Here is a 6,320-nt window from a genome sequence, read left to right as displayed (position 1 = left end):
TCTGTTCTTATTGGATTGACATACCTAACACTCTTTGACTCACATGCCAAAATGATCCAATCTAAATACGATATTATTATATAATTCATATTAAATGTTGAAGCCAAGTTAAATTACACACTCATGTTCTTGAGAGAGATCTCAAACCCCAAGAAATCTATTATTGAATAATTATATTAAGTTTTGTTTGTTAATTTATACATGTGGTGTATAAAAGAAAATAATAGTTGTAGATATTATAATTAGATATAGATTGGTTTAGGAGGAAAAGTTAGTTCTACTAGAACAAAAAAGCAATTAATTTAGAAGAAAGCAACGAATAAAGAGGGGGTGTTGGGGCCTTGAGCCGATTAATCTTAATTTAGGTTATCCAGATATTTGCTGGTGTTGTTTCTTATCCCATGCGTAATTGAGCAGCTGCAGCCCACAGCGTTCCCCTCTGATTGAAAACTCAGTCTCCTCTGCCTGCTTCATCCTTCCTTCCTTTCTTCATTCACTGGCACCCTTCCGAGTCAAGCATAAGATCAAAGGGAGACCCTTTCTTTTCCTTGTCTCCCCCTGCATGCAACCATGAAGATTTTCAATCCCTCCAAATGCTTTCTCCAGAACGTGGTGTGTCCTTCCGACACCCTCCTCATCATTAAAAGGATGAAGCCCTTCGATCTGGGTCTCTCCCACCTCCACCAATTCCAATTCAGATCCTACAATTGAAAAAGAATACAACAATCCCTAGACCACGTTAGCACCCACACCGCTTCCTTCACTACCACACCCCAGCCCCGACATGGACCGGCGCACGGGCAGCACCCGTAACATCCTCTTCAACAAGTACGAGATAGGGAAATTGCTGGGACAGGGCAACTTCGCCAAGGTGTACCACGGCAGAAACCTCAGCACAAATGAGAGCGTGGCCATCAAAGTCATAAAAAAAGAGAGGCTTCAGCAGAAAGAGAGGCTCGTCAAACAGATCAAACGCGAGGTCTCCGTCATGAGCCTGGTGCGTCACCCCCACATCGTCGAATTAAAAGAGGTGATGGCCAACAAGGCCAAAATCTTCCTGGTTGTCGAATACGTCAAAGGAGGTGAACTCTTCGCCAAGGTTGCAAAGGGGAAGATGAAGGAAGACGTCGCCAGAAAGTACTTTCAGCAACTCATCAGCGCCGTCGATTTCTGCCACAGCCGCGGCGTCACCCACCGCGATTTGAAGCCGGAGAATCTGCTCCTCGACGAGAACGAAGACCTTAAAGTCTCCGACTTTGGCCTGTCGGCGCTGCCGGACCAGCGCAGATCCGACGGGATGCTCCTGACGCCGTGCGGGACGCCGGCCTACGTGGCGCCGGAGGTTCTGAAGAAGAAGGGGTACGATGGGTCGAAGGCTGATATATGGTCCTGCGGGGTCATCCTCTTTGCTCTTCTTTCTGGCTATTTGCCCTTTCAAGGTGAGAATGTGATGAGAATTTACAGCAAGTCTTTCAGAGCCGATTATGCGTTCCCCGAATGGATTTCCCCTGGGGCTAAAAACTTGATCTCCAATTTACTCGTTGTGGACCCGCAAAAGAGGTATTCCATTCCCGACATCATGAAGGACCCTTGGTTTCAAATTGGGTTCATGAGGCCCATTGCTTTTTCCATGAAGGAGTCTGCGGTTGAAGATAACATTGATTTCAGCGGGGATGATGTTTCCAATGGTAGTGATGATGGCAATAGCAGCAGCAGCAACAACGATGATGGGGAATTGACTGGGGCTAAGCCTGCTCGTCCGTCTTACAACGCTTTTGAGATAATCTCGTCCTTGTCGAATGGGTTCGATCTGAGGAATTTGTTTGAGACGAGGAAGCGGTCGCCGTCCATGTTCATTTCCAAGTTTTCGGCTTCGGCGGTGATGGCGAAGCTGGAGGGGTGGCGAAGAAGCTGAACTTTAGGGTGACGGGGAAGAAGGAGTTCGTGGTGAGGATGCAGGGGGCGACGGAGGGGAGGAAGGGGAAGCTGGCCATGACGGTCGAGGTATTCGAGGTGGCGCCGGAGGTTGCGGTGGTCGAGTTCGCCAAGTCTGCTGGAGACACGCTTGAATACATTAAATTCTGTGAGGACCAAGTCAGACCTTCTCTCAAAGACATTGTGTGGAGTTGGCAAGGGGACGCTAATTGCCACCAGTAACGCAATGGAGTTACTTTCCGTTATGTCTTAATCTTTTGCTTGTTTCCATTATCACAATCCGTTTGGGTTTAGATTTATTACCCATGTAATGTAATATTCTTAGTTCTTATTTCCTCCTCCAAGCTTATTTATTTATGACTTTCTTTTGTATTCCTTAAGCCAGAGGGCATCCTGCTAATCTGTATGATGTCAGAATTTGTTATAATACTAGCTAGTACTGGTATTTTAGCATGTTCCTGCAAAACAGCGACAGAGATTGCAAAATTGGTAATTACAAGTCCAAGCCAATTAGTATTCAAAAGAGTTTGGTATACTCATTTCTAACTAAAACATGATTGTCCTTTTAAAGACAGAGAGATTAGTCATATTACATATTACGTTATCAAGTTTTGTTTGGAGATTGTAAACATATGCCCTAAAAGTTTAAATTACTTATTTTGATCCGTATAATTTTAGATTTCATAAAGTTTTGGTTAATAGGTCTACATTTAAAAAAATAAATAAATATAAGGTATAAGTTTGACTTATCATTTGACCTAAATTTTACTTTTAGGTATAGGTGATCTGATCTATTTTAAAAGTTTAATTTTAACTGATAATAAAAAATGTTCAAAAAAGATTGGATTGTTAACATTTTTTTATAATTTAAATTTGCTTAAATAAGTAGATTTATTAGGTTTTGAAGACTTTTTAAGTGACCTAAAATATCACCTTTTTTTTATCAAATAAACTTTTATAAAAAAATTAACCTAATTCGAGTTTGGCCTATTCCGAACCGTATTTGTGAATCATGTGGGGTCTCTTGAGTCATGAGTTGTGAAGGTAGCCACAGAAGCTGACTCGGATCATACTCAATTGGGGAGGACTTATCCAATAATATTTTCGAATCGCTAAATCTCATTTTGTCAAGTTGCCCTCCTAGAGTCCCAGTCATACGCATGTGATACATATGATATAACTCCTCTTTCATCACCTCCTGCCTCACCTAATCAAGATTATCAACAATTCATGACCCTTTATCATTTTAAGTATAGTCTGAAATCCACTCACCACAACATTTATTTAAATCACTTTATTATGGATTGCAGCCTAATTCTGCTCATTCATATATGGACTTATCATTATAATTATAACTTTATAAAATTTATTACATATGTTTTCGATCATTAACTGTATATTTGACACGTGGACCGAACAAAAGTCATATTCTGATGTTTCTATCAAACCTAAACACACATTAATGTATGATATATCCTTATGTTGCGATGTTGGATACAAATTTAAGTCATTGTGGAAAAAATAAATAAAAAGGACAAACTAGCCCATATATGTATGTATGTGGGTTTGCCAAGTCCTTTCAAATTATTTGTGATCAGTATTTCTTGCCCACTTGGATGCGTCAATTGTTGAGAACACTGATGACTCCAACACTTGCTAGGGAGCTGCCCCAAATAGGTTGATTAGTTTAGCATTTGTTTTTAAGAGTGGATGCTGATTTATTAAGATGAAATCCAAGAGGAACAATCATTACAGATTATTGGATCCAGTTGACTAGCCACCTCCTCTATCTAAAACATCAAAAGCCAAGTTAGCTAGACAGAGAGCAGCTTAATTTTCTTGGTGTTTTTTGAATTTGTTATTTGTTGAAAACAATAAGAGAGAAGAGAAAAGCAAGAGCTCTTCCTCTTACTTTCAGTCTGATTTCAGAGAAGTTTCATATTTTTTTATGTTATAAAAAATAAATACTATAATTAATTAATTTATAATAAGACGTTTAAAAAGGATAGAAATTTATTCTTCAATAAACTTATAGATTTAATTTTCCATATGGCTCAATATGTTTAATAGTAAAATAAATAAATGAATTGTTAGATAATATTATATACATATATATTAACTAAGGGTAGTTTAGTGATTTTTTTATGTATATATATTATTTCTTTGTGTCTTGTATTTTACAAACTTTAATAAATAGATGATTTTAATATATCATAAAAATTAATATAAGAATATCGAAAAAAAATCATTTACTAAATATGTTGATTTATTAGGCCGGCGAAGAAGAAATTTGCCGAATAACTGGAAATTTTAATTTTTTTAAAAATCAATTGTTTTTTTTATAAAAGCTTTAACTTGAATTTATTTAATAAAAAAATCTAATCTAACCCAACTTAACCTGAAACTAATAAAGACTAAGTCATAAGTTCTGGTGGAGCAAAAACTTTCACCTTTTTGTTCTGTTGATTATAGAAGAACGAAATAAGGTTCATGAAAATAAAATTGATGAGAAACTCTAAACCCTAAACCTTGACAACAAGTGAGAAATAAAATAAAAATGGAAGATGTTTGATTGAAAAAAAAAAATACATAAAGAATGAGGAGAGAGATAAAGATGAGTAAATATAAGTTAGAAATGATATACTGATCAATCTCACAAATTTTAAAATTATTTTAAGTCTAAATCTTGTCTATCAAATAAACAAATACTCACTTGGTTTTTTTTATAAGAAAAAAAAATCTTATTTTATACTTATTAAGAAGGTTAGTTTCCTTCATTAAATTGTATTATTCTCAATAAAAATATTTTTTTTTCCAAAATCATACATTTAAAATATCTATTTAGTTACTTCAGATATCGTATATGCACACCTGCAGAATACTAACCTTTTACAATTTACCGTGCAAAATATCTTTAAATTAGCATATAGAGCAATATTATTTTCTCTCATATTCATAATTTTTTTTACAATTGTTTACATTAATAAATTTGTGATTAATAATAATGTATAAACAACCGTTTAATTTACAAATATAATAACTCATGTAAGTATTGGTATTGAAGATGGTCTGAAGAGACACCTAACCTAGCATAAAGTGACAAAAGGCTTGAACTTGGCATTAAGTTGAAGATGTACTTCCAACAACAAACAAATATTTAGGACTAGTACTATCGGGTGCCATATATTTGTTAATGTTATAGTCCACAATGGCCCATGTTTTTCCGTGGCTAATTGTGGGCTTGTCAAGTCCTTTCAAATTAATTTTAATCTCTTTGATGATTAAAGAAATCAAAACCCATGTAAAACGGACCATTGTTTAGGCATTAAAAATCTTTCCTTTTCAGTTAGGACTTAGGTCTATTTAGAATGATTTTATCATATTCAAACAATATATTTTTTTTAAATAAAGGCCATTCAAACAAGATTATTGATGGATTATCTCAGTTCGATCACTAACGACTTTTTTATTACCAGATATTATTTATTTTCGGTCAAACCTTGAATTAATTAGCATCCTCTTATCCTAATAAATTGGCAGATTAAATTAAGACAAAAAAATCAAAATTATCTATTATAGATGATATTTTTAGTTAAAAAAATATACTCAAGTTAACTAAGATGATATGTCAGTTTGTTAGCTATATATTGGAAAAAGAAATGATATAATCTTCATCTGTTGATCCTAAAATTCTTTACAAAGTCACTATTTGCATTGATTTTTAATATCAATTGATCGTAATTTTTTTTTATCAAATGTAACTAAGTTATTTGAAAAAGTTAGGGAGTTTTATCAAAATACCTATGGGTTTTGCTTCATTTTATAATAATTTACAGACTGCCCAAATTTAAGGTTGAGAAACTAGTTTCAAATAAATAAAATATACGTTTATTGTAAAACTCGGGGCTATACAAAAAGCAAGAAGTTTCCTGCATAGTCTATACTTTTTTTATGTTATTATACAAAAATTAAGTTTTCTAAATAATGATTGTAATAATATTTATTAAACAAATTAATCAGATATAATAAGACGACGATATAAAATTTTTGAACTAGTTAATAAAATTAGGTCAAAATGAAATGTTGTAGAAAAAGGGTATCCTTGTCATGTTTGATAAAACTCAAAATGCGAGAGTGAGAGTGGGCAAAGCGGATATTGGTTGTTGTTAGAGCAGGAACCAGTTTGCAAATAATTAGGATTAGGATATGGGATTGGGATGGACAAAGGATTCCTATTGAATGAAGTATGCTCACTTTCTACTTTTAAATGAATGTTTTTATTAATTATGAAGTGCCACTCTACAGTACATATTTGTTGACACTTCATACTTAGTTCACAATGACTAGAAAAAAATTCTGGTGAGTGCTGGCGAGAGGAACCTGCT

At 34.7% G+C, this 6,320-nt stretch overlaps 1 pseudogene across 1 annotated transcript; it reads left to right on the top strand.

The window, feature by feature from the left end:
- The first annotated feature begins 219 nt into the window (after positions 1–219).
- LOC114375865 lies at positions 220–2,458 on the top strand (annotated as a pseudogene). Its single transcript, XR_003658857.1, has one exon. The product of XR_003658857.1 is annotated as a CBL-interacting serine/threonine-protein kinase 5-like (transcript).
- Positions 2,459–6,320: the final 3,862 nt, after the last annotated feature.

Source organism: Glycine soja, chromosome 11, assembly GCF_004193775.1.
Source record: "Glycine soja cultivar W05 chromosome 11, ASM419377v2, whole genome shotgun sequence".
Classification (NCBI taxonomy): Eukaryota; Viridiplantae; Streptophyta; class Magnoliopsida; order Fabales; family Fabaceae; genus Glycine; species Glycine soja.
Note: the sequence above shows the minus strand (reverse complement) of the source record. Positions and strands in the feature narration are given on the sequence as shown.